Source organism: Triturus cristatus, chromosome 5_1, assembly GCF_964204655.1.
Source record: "Triturus cristatus chromosome 5_1, aTriCri1.1, whole genome shotgun sequence".
NCBI lineage: Eukaryota > Metazoa > Chordata > Amphibia > Caudata > Salamandridae > Triturus > Triturus cristatus.
Window position 1 is genome coordinate 562,084,246 of NC_140587.1, and position 15,414 is coordinate 562,099,659.

General features: G+C 43.4%; 1 pseudogene across 1 annotated transcript in view; it reads right to left on the minus strand.

Annotated features, from left to right (window-relative positions):
* Positions 1-945: 945 nt before the first annotated feature.
* Positions 946-15,414, minus strand: part of LOC146831198 (XK-related protein 9-like) — a 451,893-nt pseudogene continuing 437,424 nt past the window's right edge. Inside the window, exon 5 of the transcript XR_014961526.1 lies at positions 946-4,562. The product of XR_014961526.1 is annotated as an XK-related protein 9-like (transcript). The remainder of the gene's footprint in view (positions 4,563-15,414) is intronic.

Here is a 15,414-nt window from a genome sequence, read left to right on the forward strand (position 1 = left end):
AATGAGAAAAAGCTGCCCAGGATTGTTTTTGTTCAGGAAGGTGTCCTTCCTGCACCAAAAACAATCTTTCTTATAACACAGACACCCTTGCATCATGGTGCAATGGTGCCTGCCTTGACGCTAGGCTGCCAAAAGAGAGCCAGGGGCAATGGAAAAGGAAGAGGACAGGAATGCACTGTATTGGAAAAATACGGCACATTCCTGCCCTTTCCCTGTGATGCAGTGAAGCGCAGCAAGGTGACTAAAGTTGCAAATAAAGTCTCCAGTTTTCTAGGGATGGGCTCCATGGGGTACCCCAACAAAGGAGATAAGAGGGGGTGCTGGGGTGGGACCGAGCAGCCCACTCAAAAAACACACAAAAGGAAGTGCCTGCCGCACGAGGCCTCCCAGCTTCACCACAAGCAGCGTTAAAGCCACTAATAAAATATGCACTGCTCCTGGATGCCGTGCGGGGTTCTTCAATTTGTATCCTCCTCACGGTGGCCCCAGGGTGGCTGGAGCACCACCAACATTCCACAGGAAGGGTGCACGTGCTGCAGGAGTGCAGCAGCTCCCCCATTAAGAATTTTTAAGAATGACTGATCCTATGTTTGTGGGGTTGTGGAATCAAGGACTCCTCTGGGATTTCAGCAATGCTTTAAAGCACTAACCAGATTGAAATGTAGTGCCATGTGGGTCTCAAGTGTAGGGTTGTAATTATTGTGGTCTGAAAATGTGTAAAAGAGATATAAGAACTAAAGCGCCCTCTAGGGGCTAAGTCTATGGTAGCATGTAATGTAGTTTAAAATGTGATTCATCTAGGCCCTAGGGGTTGCTTTTATGACTGCATTTTCATGGATGGAAAGTTTATAAAAAGATACGCCGACGCATTTTTGCTCATTTAAAAAATCTTTTATTGAGATACCGAAACACATACACTGTGATCAATAATCATTGTCAACATTATTAACAGTAATAAGTCAATTTACTGCCTTTGTACATATTTGTAAATTACTGAATAGTACTCAGTAGTATTTGTGTGAATAATAAATATAGTTTTCCTTTTTCTAAAGATAAAAGCACAGACTGGGCAATCATTTACTGAGTGTTATTACTGTGTGCCCGTGACTGGTGATTACTAGCCCAGACCCCCTCCCCTGAGTAGACCTTGGGCTGTTCCGCTTTACTACCTCAAGAGAGTCAAGTGCTACAATTGGTTGCTTGTTTCCCAGCACACACACACATACATTTATTTATAGGTTTGGAGGGTTGGTCAAGGTTATAGGGTGCTTTACTGAGTTATGGTTGGGTAAGAGTATAGGGAAGAAAGGCTATTTTTAGAGTTTAGGGGTGTGTTAGATTATCGGGTAGTAAGAGTGTTTTTTGGGTTGGGTAAAGGTTAGGAATGGGATTTTTGGGGTTTGGGTGGGTAAGGGTATGCGTGGTAAGGGTAATTTTAGGCTTTAGGAGTGGGCAGAGGTATATGGCAGTAGTAGCATTTTTAGGGAGTGGGGTGGGTAGGGGTATAGAGTGGTCAGGGTATTTTTAGAGTTTAGGGGTGGGTAGGACTATAGAGCGGTACATGTATTTTTAGGGTTTAGGGTGGGTAGAAGTATAGGTTAGTAAGGTTAGACAAGGGGAATCAAAATAATTTAAAAAGGGGGTTCCCCCAATAAAGAAAAAATACATTTAAAATAATTTTTTTTTTAAAAAGTGGTAGGTCTCCCCCGAAGTCTGCTGCTGCAAGTAAATTCATGAAAGAGAAAACTTACCTGTGTTGGCTCTCTGTTTGGCACAACCTTTCATATGGATTTATAACGGCTCGTCCAAGCCGTGGAGAAGCCCCGCCGCAAAACAGTGGACCCAGGCGGCATAGAGAGAATTTAACATTGCCGCCACAGTGGGAGGTATTTCGTACTTGCCAGCAAGAGAAAAGCAGTCTGAGTGATGTTAACCCGGACATCGACCCACTGAGGTATTTTATTAAATGTATGCAGAAACAGGAGACATGCTCAGAGAGCAATACTAACCGCTAAACTACATGAACGATAAGACTAAGCGAGCCACGCCCACAGAGGTGATGAAGTACCTGATAAAGAGAAAAGGAAAAAAAAACTGTCTCACTGTGATGAAACGCCATCGAAGAAGGGAGACTTTTACACGAAACGCGTCTGGCGTCACTGTTGGTGCTCCAGTTTTCATTGTGAAGTCTGCTGCTGCAAGTAAATTCATGAAAGAGAAAACTTACCCGTGTTGACTCTCTGTTTGTGACAACCTTTCATATGGATATATATATATATGTATATATATATATATATATATTTTTTTTTAATATATATATGTTTCACATAGCTTACCATATATTTACCTTGCGTTGTAAAGGCTTGTGTGGTAAAGGTAACTGCATGATAAAAGGCATGAGTGGTAAAGGCACTGTGTTGTAAAGGAATTGCGTGGTAAATGCATGTGTTGTATTTTCATTCAGCCATCCTAGATGCTCGCTGGAAGATGCAGGTTTCCTCAGAATGGTGAGGGACTGAGATACTGGCTGGAAAGAGATCACTGATCTTCTCACAGACACATTAAAAGAAGGGGGCTCCACATGCCCAAAACATATATATTGGGCCTAATTTCCCACCCCAAATTCCTAAAAGTCGGCAATAAATTCTTAAATCTGGCTTTACTGATGGCTGAAAGTACCAAAGCAATGACATGGAGGTCAGGAAAGGACCCCGAAGTGAGTCGATGGCAGCGGGAATTTAAGAAATGGGCACTCAGCGAAAAGTAGGCCCTACATGGTAACAAGACAAGAGACTCTCACAAAAGGCCAATAACACACGTGCAGGATGAAGTGATTACAGCATTCAAAACACGTAAAGTATAGTCCATGACCTGAACAACATGAGAGATCACACCAGAAAATGAAAGGTGTTAATCCCATTGTGTGAGCAATACCCAGCAAGTAATACATAGGTAAATATTGCCTCTACCCTACCAACCCACAATAATCCATGTGCCACACTGAAACTACATCAAGATGTGTAGAGACTCCCCAAAAGGAGTATGTATGTATGTTTGTATACCCTCTCAACTGCCTCGCAAGTGGAAGTTACTCGGCGGCATACCCTTGAAAGCACTGTATTAATGCAACCCCTCCATGATATGTAGTAACAGTGCTTTATGAGCCTGCAGGATGTTACTAGCACAGCTGTCTACGGCATGCCATTGAGAGATTTGTATAACTTTTGATTTCTCAACCCTACCCCTTTATACCAGGAAAAATGAAGAGATCAAAAGACGTTATATACCTTTTGATAAATGCCATTCCACGCAAAATCGGATAACTTTTTTTAACTGCCTGTAATACAAATAGTGCTTATGTCAATTTTCAGGAATATTTTGTTGAAAAATCTACTGTTTTGCTGCAATCTGTCAAAGACCTTTTGGGGAAGGCATGCCCTAAATATCTCTGGGAGGGTAAGTCCTGACTGGCACAACACAAAAGTACTGTAGGCTTCTTTAGCGTCACTTCGGAGCATTAAGTCATTGATGTGAAAATTTACTGTAAATTTAAAAAAAAAAAAAAAATTCAAACTTTTCTTAATAGAGTTCTTCTACACCTCCACCTCAGAAAGCACTTAAAACAAACGCAGGCTTCTACGCTTAACTTGATCAGTCTTGTTCGAGGAAGGTATTTATGCCCTGCTACTTTATGAGTTCACAATCTTCACTGCTTGCAGGAGGGCCTGGTCCTATAAGAAATGCAGCTGGCGGTACCCACCTTGCACCATCAATTGTCGAACTGGGCCGCCCGAACCCAAAAGAAATTTGAGTCCCAGACTTTCTTTTTGTTTACCCATTAAGCAGGGTATGGATAAACAAATTCAATATAGGTTCAGCTAGATTAATAGGTATTAGGCACCAAGCTGCCCTTCCTCTCTTTACGGCATGAGAAAGCGCCCCATCCTGTTGCTTCGGTCTGCTGATGGAGTGCTTGGTCCGTCAACCGTGTCTTGACAATTTTCTTCTACCTTGTAAATATTAGGGTGGAAAACTCCATAGTAAAGAATCATTGAAAGAATGCCTAGCACCAGCGCCCCAACAATTGTGATACTGACTGGAAGAAAATATGCCTTCTTTGACAGAGGGGTCCCAGTACCAGCACAAAGACAGGATACTTCCGGTCATAAAAACGCGAAAGACATAGTAAACAGAATGTTGGATTCTTGTCTTCTTTTCGCTTACGTTGAAAAATGTAAACACACGAACTACTGCAACAACAATACGGTAGAGAACCTCCATGCGAGGCGATGTGCAAAATTCCGTTTTCTGCTTCCAAGTCCAGATGAAGCTCAAAATCCACAGAACTGCAACAAGCGAAACCAGGAAACAGATATTTTGAAGACCAAGGAGAGCAATGCTCAGTGTCCAGGATGTCAGCGTGAAGACCTTGTAGCAAAGAAATGTCAACAATTGTGGGCCCACACGGATTTCATTTTTGTCAGTTAAAGATTTGCGCAAGGACATCTGGTACTCGACAGCAGACCAGGCTGTGCTACAGAAGGAGGCCACAAGGAACGCATCTGAAGAAGAGAGAAACTGGATTAGTGGGGCATAAATGTTGCAAACATAATGTACACTTGGGCTGTCCCTCTGGTCAATCCAAGGGTCTATTTCACAGACTTGAGGTACCTCAGAGGGAACAGAGGGATAAGAGAAAACATAATAATTCTACCTGCACAGGTTCCTCGTAAGTTTGGCAGTTTGAGCTCAATCTTTTATTTCCAGGTGAATAGACATGCATTTATTTTAGTTTGAAGCCCTCTGTTTGCAATAGTTCGTGTAAAAAAGAGAATAGGGTAAACCCTGTGAACTTCTGTCCTCTTTTGTCCTGCTCAGCCCTACCTCGCTAACACCTCCCACAGTTCTGCAGTACATCTACATGTACTGCCAAATAGCAACGGAAGGGGGGTAAAATGAGGTGTAGGAGAGGGGAGGAGAGGAGAGGAGAGGAGAGGAGAGGAGAGGAGAGGAGAGGAGAGGGGAGGTGAGGTGAGAGGTGGGGAGGGGAGGGGAGGAAAGGAGAGGAGACGGGAGGGGAGGGGAGAGGTGGGGAGGGTAGAGGAGGCATGGAAGAGAGGAGGTGGGGAAGTTCATGCATGCGTACATGCATGTATGGTATCTGGAAAGCGGTGGGAGCTAAAACAAAGAGTTGTGCAGCCCTGCGAGCACAGTAGAAAATAGTTTGAGATCATGCATGAGAGGCCTTTTTTCCGGGGCCTGGCCCATCAATGCAGTGCTGCTGGTGGGTGCAGTCAGTGACACATGGGCCTCACGAACTATTGCACTTCAAATGGATAACACAATTGTTGACTTTTGCACTGAGATCAGGTCAAGACTTACCCCATGGTTCTTCCACTTCCCTTAAACAATCTGCTGGATCAGCTCAAATTTAAAAAAAAAGTCATGTATCATTATTAACTACAGGTAACCCCGAAAAATGGAGATAGGCATCAAAAAGGGATGCCGCAACACAACATAGGGAGAAAGGACATCCAAGAAAAAGCAGAAGCCTGCATAAGCTCAAAGAATAGGGAAACCTCCTCTATTAAAAAAGTGGTAAATACTATTGACAAATATATCGCAGTTTCAAGAAGAGCTCTGAGGGTTGCATTAGAAGACTTGGGGACATATTCACAAGCCCCTATCGCCACCACAACGTCACTTTCAGTGGCATTGTGGTGGCGATAGGGGCCACGCCTTATTCACAAGGCAGCGTTAAGCCACTTAATGTGGCTTAACGCTGCCTTGTGAATAAGGCCCCCTTTCGCGCTGTGTTTAGCGTGAAAGGGGTGGGCAGTGGGTATTGTGGTGGGCGTTCCACCACAACACCCATTCATTTTGACGCTACCCCATATTCACAAGGGCAGCGTAAATAGGAGGTAGTGCCAAAATTAAGACCAGGAAAACCCTGTTCTTAAGATGGTGAAACGAGGAGAAATGCTCAATTTCTCCTCATTTTTGCTTTTTCCATGTGTGCTGCTTTTTTGCTTTTTCCATGTGTGAAAAAGCAAAATGCCATGGTTTGTTTGTGTACAGGAAGGTGTCCCTTCCTGTACATAAACAAACCTTTTTTTTAAATGCCGTTTTGTAACTTACAAACTGGCACTTTAGGTTTGTTTATGTAGAGGAATGGACACCTTCCTGTACATAAACAAACCTCCTTGCTTGCAGACACCCTTGCCTGCGTTGGCGCTATGTTGTGAAACTCAGCGCCATCGCAGGGGGAAACGCAAGGCTGCACCATATCCTTGTGAATATGGTGCAGCCTTGCGTTTCCGAAGTGGCGGAGAGAGGTGTTAAGCCATGAAGGCTAACGCCTCTCTCCGCCACTTCCTTGTGAATATCCCCGTGAAGTATAAAGTCTATGGATGAGTCGAATGCTGGGAAAGAAGAGTTCTGTCAGCTGACCTACAACCTGCACTATCAATCCCAGAGGTCCTGGAAGGGATATCATTTTTGGCAGAAAATAAAGACCCAAGATATGGGAAAGTGCCCATAAGTAATCACATTTGGCTAGAGAAATTAAGTGCATGCCTTACAATAGTGACCCCAAAGTATTGGCAGAGGGCGTAAACCAAAAAAAACATTTAAGACTGAAGCAGAGGAACGGAAAAGGAGAGACCCCCAATATCTTTAGGCAAGCAAAGAGCAGGCATCCACTGTGAGGTGTTTAAGAAAATGTAACAAAGAGAATGCCACAAATGTGTCTGGTGAGGTGGGAACAAAGGATGAGTAACGAAAGAGTATACATGGTTAAAATAAAGAAATCAGCAGTTTAAGGACAAATGATCATCTCATTAACATCACATGAAGTGATGAGGTTGCTGATCTGCCTTCTCTCCAGCAGAATAAAAAGAAAAGCAGTTGGTGAAAGGATAACCATCTGCTTAGGGTAAAATAAAATCTAAGCCTGGAAGGTGAACTCATTTTCCACACTCCGCGTTCCGGGGAGCTTGCAGAGTTCTGAAAAACTCGGCTCCACAAAGCGGAGCGGAGTTTTTTCTCTCGCTCGTGCTCGGCAACGTCAAGTTGGCTAGTGCGAGCGAGGAAAATACACCTCCCGGCGAGAGTTTTCCTCGCTCACACTTGTCAATGTCTAGTTGGTGAACATGCCTATTAACCCTCAAGACTTAAGGAAATACGCTGTCATGGACTATAATGGGAATAGAGCAAAAAAAACTTCACCTAGGCCACAGAGATTTTTTAGCACAATTAAGCATACTTCTACTACATAAAACGTGAACTGAAGCAATGGAAATGAAATGCTAGGGCTTGAGCATGGTAACAGCTGTACCACATTACCAAAATAGGGAAATGGGCAAATTAGATGCATGGTTTAGGACAAGAAATCTGGACAAAGTAAAATGCACCCACAGGTCGAGGAAGTCTTTTTATTTAAATGTATGCCTAAAAGACAAAGCTGCTTAGAAGCGTTTATGGCTCCTGGAAGAAAGCGTTGAAGAAGCTGAAGAAAAGAAAGGCCAGGGACATTCCAGTGATATGACTGGCCGGACAAATTATTCTGCAGAGGGTTGCTGTGACTGACACTAGTGATAACAAATAATACTGAGGTGAGCGTTTCCTTTTTCTCATAGGTAAACCACTTCAGTGTCACTTCTCCAACAGGTCTTTAAATAAACAAAAGTGTCAACACAAAATTAAAATGCTCAGTGAGGACCCCACGAAAGAAACACAGTAGGTGAATGTTGAAAGGGCAATAAGTGACAGGTGAACAGGAGAAACAATAAAATAATCAACCACATTTTCCAATTCATTGAAGACACCAGGTACCAATTTCAACTCAAATGATAGAATTCTGGACCCTGGACCTCAAGAACATCTTTAATATGTGGTGACACGAAGTTATAGAGCTGTTAGCCTTATCAATGTGGAGGCAATGATCCCCACAGGGGGATTGTTAGCAAACACCCAACGCTGGACTCGATAAACCCTAAACCCAGAATTTTGATAAAGCAATAGAACCATCTGGAAACACCTTGGTGAAGAGTTACACAAAGGAACAACAATTCAAATGACATACTGAACCAGGTGAAATGCCCAGAAAAAAATTCAAACAAAGGGGCCGATTCACAGAACTAATTTACGATAAAATCCTAAACTAACTTTTGGTATTCGCTGAAGGCATTTAGTAGTTTTAAATTAGGATTTTGTCCTAAATTAGGATTTTGTCCTAAATTAGGATTGTGCCTTGAATTAGGATTTTGTTTTAAATTAGGATTTTGTCCTAAATTAGGATTTTGTCTTAAATTAGGATTTTGTCTCAAGTTAAATTTAAGACAAACTTAAGTTAAACTTAAGTTTAACTTAAGACAAAATGCTAACTTAGGACAACATCCTAATTAAAGACAAAATCCTAATTTAGGACAAAATCCTAACTTAAGACAAAATCCTAATTTAGGAAAAAATCCTAACTTAAGACAACATCCTAACTTGAGACAAAATCCTAATTTAAGACTACTAAATGCCTTCTGTGAATACCGAAAGTAGTAAGTTTAGGATTTTGTCGTAAGTTAGTTCGGTGAATCAGGCCCAAACTTAGACACTGAACAGAATTGTTTGGTCTCAACACTCTTCAACTTGTAAATCAATGATTGTGCTGCAAACCTACAGGAAGTAGAGTAGAAGCTATTGTCTTAGAAATTACTCGAATGTCTTCATTCTCAGCAGATGATTTGGTCCTGTCAGCGAGGTGGGGAAAAGGTCTGCCAAAGCTACGTGATGGTGTGATCATATACTGTATGGAAAACAAAATTACCAGAAACACTATAATATAGATCAGTGGTTCTTAACCTGTGGTACGAGGACCCCGGGTGGTCCGCAAAACCTTCTCGGGGGTCTGCGACTGCTTAGAAAATGTAATAATAATATGTGATATTATTAACAGATTAATAACGTGTATAAATAAAGATGTGGGGAAATTATTTATAAGCGCCACCTGATGCTATTGGGATTTACGCTTGCCAAACGAGACATTGCACGGAAGTGGAAGGCAGGGACCCTGCCCTCATTGTCAGCGTGGAAAAATGGTCTTGATTTTAATATGTGTCTGGAGGCTCCTATTTTTAATGTTCAAGGGTGTCCGCAAAAGCGCTTTAGGATCTGGAGGAGATGGGCGAATTACAGAGGCCTATACCTGGAGACCCTCTATGCGGGGAATGTTGCGGTTCTGGGTTAATTGGGCAGGAATGTTGGACAGGGATCTAAAAGGTCCAGCAGGATTTGTCATCTATGGGTGAGGGAATACCTGCTGCTTATTTTGTGGTGCAAGGTCAGTGAATGGGGGGGTGTTTTGTTTCTTTATTATTTCATTTTTGTAAAATGCATATATTAAAAGTCAACACAATATTCATATTGTACTATGTAGCAGTCACCTTCAGGGTTACAGAGCTCTGCATTGTATTTGACAATTGACGCAATAAACATGGTTTACCAAAAGTGAATATAGAAAATACACTTACATAAAATTCCATCCTGTGTTATCTCTTCCTCAAAAAATTGACTAAATATGTTGATACAAAATTCTTTTGTGTGCTTGACAGAAATGTATATGCATTTGAATTGAACAACATTGAAAACAAACCAGTATAGCACAAGTGTGTTCCCCGTCTATATTGTTTTCATGAACATATAGCAACCTTCAACTATTCTCTCCAAGGCCTGCACAATAAATATATTTGCGTCCCATCTGTTATATTGAACATTTCATAATCATGATGAAATCAAAGTGGCCATTTGGTAACTGCCAAGTGGCAGGTTTCTATTGCTATCATTTACAGAATAATAAACTGGGAATAGATTCCTGTCCTACATCAGGTAATCAGAGGATAATCGATGACAACTTAACCCACGTTAGGGACATTCAACCTCACTCAGTAGCCTCAGACTCACTGAATCATCCCCAAACCCTCCCCTGAGGTTGGAATCAACAAATTAAAATACAAAAAATATATACAAGCACCAAAACAGGACAGTTGCACTAGTGCGGACCATCTCGTGATCTAAGGGGTGCAAAAACAGTTAAACAAATAATAAAACAAACAAAAAAAATAATAAGGTGAGCACAACACTTAGAACTTCGAACCGTCTCAAAGTTAATTCAACATCTGATTAAATACTTCATATCATTTACAACGCTAAACATGTGCTGCGTTAACGGGGACTCGTACTGTAAACAGCAATCAATGTGTGAGTGCTTGTATGGATATGTGAATGGGTATCTAAGTGGTTGTGTGAGTGAGTGTTTGAGGGCTTCTGTGGGTGAGTGAGCGGCTGTGTTGAGAGGCTGATCTGGTGAGTGAGTGGGTGTGCCACTTTGTAGGTAAATAAGTGGATGTGTAAGTAGCTGTATGGGTGAGTGTGCTGTTATGTGGCTGGCTGTATGGGTGAGTAACTGGTTGTATGAGTGGCTGTATAAGTGAGTGAATGGTCGTGTGAGTAGATGTACGAGTGATGGAGCGGGTGATCCTCTGGAGCCAAGGGGACTTCATCTCCCTACTAGCAGTGTGCCAGGAGTCACGTTTGCACAGTGGTGGAGAAAGGATGGCGTTGCATCTGACAACCTCTTAGCAATCCTGCTGTGTGGGACTTACTGGAGATAACAGGAGGGGTGGCCCCAAGGACGTTCTTGAGGGCCAACTACCCCTCAGGTTATCTCTAGTAAGTCCCACACAGCGGCAATGCTAAGAGGTCTTTGGAGGCCCTGCCCCCTTTCTCCACCACTCTATAACCGTAGCTCCTGGTGTACTAATAGTAGGGGATGAAGTCCCCTTGCCTCTAGAGGATCCTTGGGGGCCAACTAACCCTCCTGTTAACTCCAGTAAGTCCCATACAGTGGGTTTGCTGAGAGCTGTTCTTTGGCCACAACCTTTCTTCACCACTCTGCAAACGCAACTCAAGACACTACTAGTTGGGGGATGAAGTCCCCTTGGCTCCTGAGGGTCCTTGGGTGCCAACTACCCCATCTGCCACCTCCAGTAACACCCAGACATCTGGATTGCTGAGAGATTGTCAGAGGCCACGTCCCCTTTCTCCACCACTCTGCAAACACACCTCCTGATGCACTACTGGTTGGGGGAAGTAGTCCACATTAGTCCTGAGGCCCTCAGGAGTAAAGTGGAATTCATTCCCCAACCAGAAGCAAACAAATTGGTGTGTTTGCAGAGTGGTGGAGAAAGGGACTGTGGCCTTCAAGTCCCCTAAGCAATCCCACTCTCTGGGACTTACTGGAGGTAACAAGAGGGCTTGTTGGTCCCCAAAGACCCTCAGCATTCAAGAGGATTTCATTCCCCGCCCACCATTGTGCCAGGAGGCGCATTTGCAGATTGATGGTGAAAGGGCTAGTCTTTTCTTTTAAATGGGGAGTGGGGTTGCACAGCCTCCCTCCCCAGGCCAATTATGGCCCCGGGGACCCCATCCTCTCCGGGCATGGCCTTTCATTGGCGATTGGGGGGGATCCTCAAGGACCCACCGATCCCTGCAAGCTCCCTACCTTCTGCGGTAGTCTGCATTGCTTTTGGACAAATGGAGCTGCAGACATGCAGCTCCTTCTGTCCAAAAGCAATTCTGCTTCGCCTCATGGGAGTGAGAACATTTTCAATGCTCTTGCTTCCATGAAGTGGACTAGTGTTTGCTATGGCTTGGCAGTAGCACTGCATAGCATAGCAAACTTCAATGTCTTGGGGTGGGCATCCCAGGATATTGCCTCAGTAGGTGGTGGTCCCCGGGGCTAGGGGTCCGCAACGGAGTGTATGTGTTCCCTGGGGAGGTGGTGGTTTCCCCCATGCATTATTATGGAATATAGCCTCAGGAAGGTGGTGGTCCCTGGGGCTGTGGGGGGCCACGTGGCCCCCACATTTGGAGAGTTAGCCTCGGGAGGTGGCGGTCCCTGGGGCGGTGTGGGTGGCTGAAGCCCACGAAGCATCATTTTGTAATATAGCTCCGGGGAGGTGGCAGTCACCCGGGCTGCGGGGGCCTTAGGGCACCACCGCATTTCCCTTATGTACATCCCCAGGGAGGTGGCGGTCTCCGGAGCTGCAGGGGCCTGTGCGGGCCCCCCCATCATTATTTTTAATTGCTCTTGGGACCTGGCCCACCCAGAGGCCTAAATTAAATAAAGCACAGAAACCTGCACTTTGATTTTTTTTCATATTCGGCAGGAGACGCGAATCCAATGCTGAAAATGTAATTTTACAAAAATTGGGGCCCTGTGGTCAGGGTGTTTCTACTGTGCCCCCTTTTCTTTCTGTTAAATCTTTTTTCTTCTGACTTGGTTTAACCAAGTCACACAATGGCTGCCAACACTTCCTGGTTTGAAGTGTTGGTAGCCAATCAGATCTCAGATTGGGAGGGTTCGCAGATCCACTGCTTCCACAGTTGTATATCTGAGAAATCTTTAAATTTCTCAGCAACAACTGAACAGATTTACACTACTTTACAAAAAGAGTGATTTCTAATCCAAGAGCTACCTTTTTGCCAATTTTGGTGTAGTTCCGTTGTGCAAGTTCGGGCAGTAGCCGTATCTAAAAACTCCTATGGAAATTTACATGGGGAAAAATGCATTTTGGCACCCCCCCTTTTCCTTGGCCCCCCACTTGACGGATCACCCAGAATCTTTCAAGATAGCAGCTGAAGTGACAAGCGTATTAGTTTGAAAATTTCACTAGGATCTGTCAAACGATGCCAAAGTAATGGGTAAATGAAAAAATGCTCCTCGTATGGAAACTTTGTCCTAACTATAACTACCTACTGACGACCACCAGTAGTATATATACCAGAGTCTTGGTCACATATAATATATATATATATATATATATATATATGTATTTTTTTTTTTTTTTCACGTTTTTCGTCAATCTCCCGCTCTCAGCACAGCGGGTGCTCCAGCCGCGGGGACGAAACCCGCGAGTACACGCCAGCCACAATTTAGAGATTGCTGCGCACTCCAGCCGATATTTCGTAAATTATTTATTTTAATTCATTGCAAAAAACACGATCATTGCACGATCTGCTGACAAACGTTTCAGCCCCCTGGCCTTCGTCAGTGTCAATGATTACTAACCACCAAACTCCATTTAAACATTTCATTGGTTCACAATACACATAGAAAAAATGTAGGAGGAGTGGGAAATGAAAATAAAAATAAAAATAAAAAGCGGACTGTGCAGACATTCATTTGGGAAACAGGTCGGCCATTTTAGCACTATGTTGTATAAAGGTAGATAGTGCTACATCGACAAATTTATCCGCTAGGTTCATCATTACAGTCAAAAATTGAAAAACTATTGTTATTAACAAAATAATGTTGATCCGCTCATGGGTGCGCCCTTGTCATTCATTAAGTTTAGATTATTATTATTACCAACTGGAATGGGAATACCCCTAATAAATCCTGTCTAGTGTCTTGCTCTATTTTAAACTACCTTTGAATAAAGCCCTGAATGGGCAAATCAATGCTTTTATGATTCACTTCGTCACAATTATTTTCATATTGGCTTTATGTTGTTTCCCAGAGTATTTATGTTTCTAAGGGGCAGCAATGTATGTTCTTGAGTTATTGTCCGATGAAGGACCACAACTCCTCTTCCTGATTAAGTCCCCCTGGAGTTCTGGTGCGTAACTCCACTATGAGTTTGGCCTCAAGTTGCCTAAGTGACCTTACTTTGTCCCCTCCTCTCTCAACCGTTTGAATTTGGTCCATGCAGTAGTATGTCAATTTGTCACTATTGGCTTCATGTAACCCAGCAAAGTGCCTCGCCACAGGATATGTTTTATCTCTATTGGTTATGGCTCTTTTGTGCTCCAAGATTCGTTTCTTGGCAGGGTGGATTGTACTACCAATATACTGCAGCCCGCAAGGGCAAATTAAGCAGTATACCACAAAGCTGGAGTTACAATTGAGAAGTTTATCAATGGGCCTTCTTGCCTTCTTACCCGGTACCACGTAGTCTTTTACTTTTTTGCAGTTTTTGCAAGCCTTGCAATTCATGCAGGGGGAAAAAACAGTGATAGTTGGTTTAATCCGGGGTTTATCCTCAAAGTGGCTACGCACCAGAATATCTTTCAGGGAGGCACTTTTCCAGAAAGTAATGTCCGGATTGGGTGCAATCAATTTTCCAAGGACCCCATCAGTTTGGAGAATACTCCAGTTCTTCTGAATGACGCCCCTGATTTTCTGCGCTTCTGTGGAGAAGGTCATTATCAGTCTGACCTTCGATTGTTCTTCTTCATTCTCACTACTTGCTACCTGTTTCTTAATCAATAGCTCTTGTCTGTTCTTGCTATTGGCCTTGTCCACTGCTGCCTGTAATACTTGGTTGCCATACCCCCTGTCCTTGAATCTTACTATGGACTCATTTGCCGCCTCCTGAAAATCATCAGGTCGGGAGCAGTTCCTTTTGAGTCTTAAAAGCTCCCCGTATGGTATGCTGTTAATTAGATTACGGGGATGCTGGCTCCAAGAGTGTAGGACAGTATTGCCTGCCGTCGGCTTACGGTACAATTTAGTGCATAGCTTGTTGTCCGCCACAAAGACTAGTAGGTCTAAGAAGGCTACCTCCTTTTCACTGATATTGCTCGTGAATTTGAGGTTGTAATCATTTTCATTAAGTGCCCTCACATATTCCTCTGCCTCTGTGCGTGTGCCTCTCCATACTATGAACAGGTCATCGATGTACTTAGTCCATAGGGCTATTTTTTCTAGCCAGATTTCGTTTCCACCTGCCCAGGCCACGTGCTTCTCCCACCAGCCCACGAAAAGATTCGCGTAGCTGGGGGCGAAGCACGTGCCCATCGCGGTCCCTTGTACCTGTAGGTATAGTTCCCCTGCAAATAGGAAAATGTTGTTGTGCAAGCAGAATGAAACTATTTGTAGTAGCATTTTATTATGCTCCTGAAATTTTAGGGCTCGTGTTTTCAGAAAAAACTCAAGGGCAGCCAGTCCTTGTGAGTGCCTTATGCTAGTATATAGACTAGTTATATCTAGCGTTATCAGCAACAATTCATCGTCCCAGATAATGTCTTGAATCTGGCGAATGAAGTCTGTGGTGTCCAGAATAAACGAGCTGAGATCCTTGACCATGGGGAACAAAAAAGAATCCACATAGATGGAGGCTTTCTCTAGTAGACTTCCCTGTGAGGAGACTATCGGACGCCCTGGGGGTTCTTTAATGTCTTTATGCACTTTCGGGAGATGGTAAAAAGTGGGTAACACAGGACATTCAACTTTCATGTACTGGAGTTCACTGTTTTCTAGAATTCCTTTACAATTCCATTCCTGTAAAAGACTGTAGAAGGCCAGCACGCTCTTATTATAGTCTTCTCTTTTAATTCGTACATAGCTCTGTGAATCCCCCA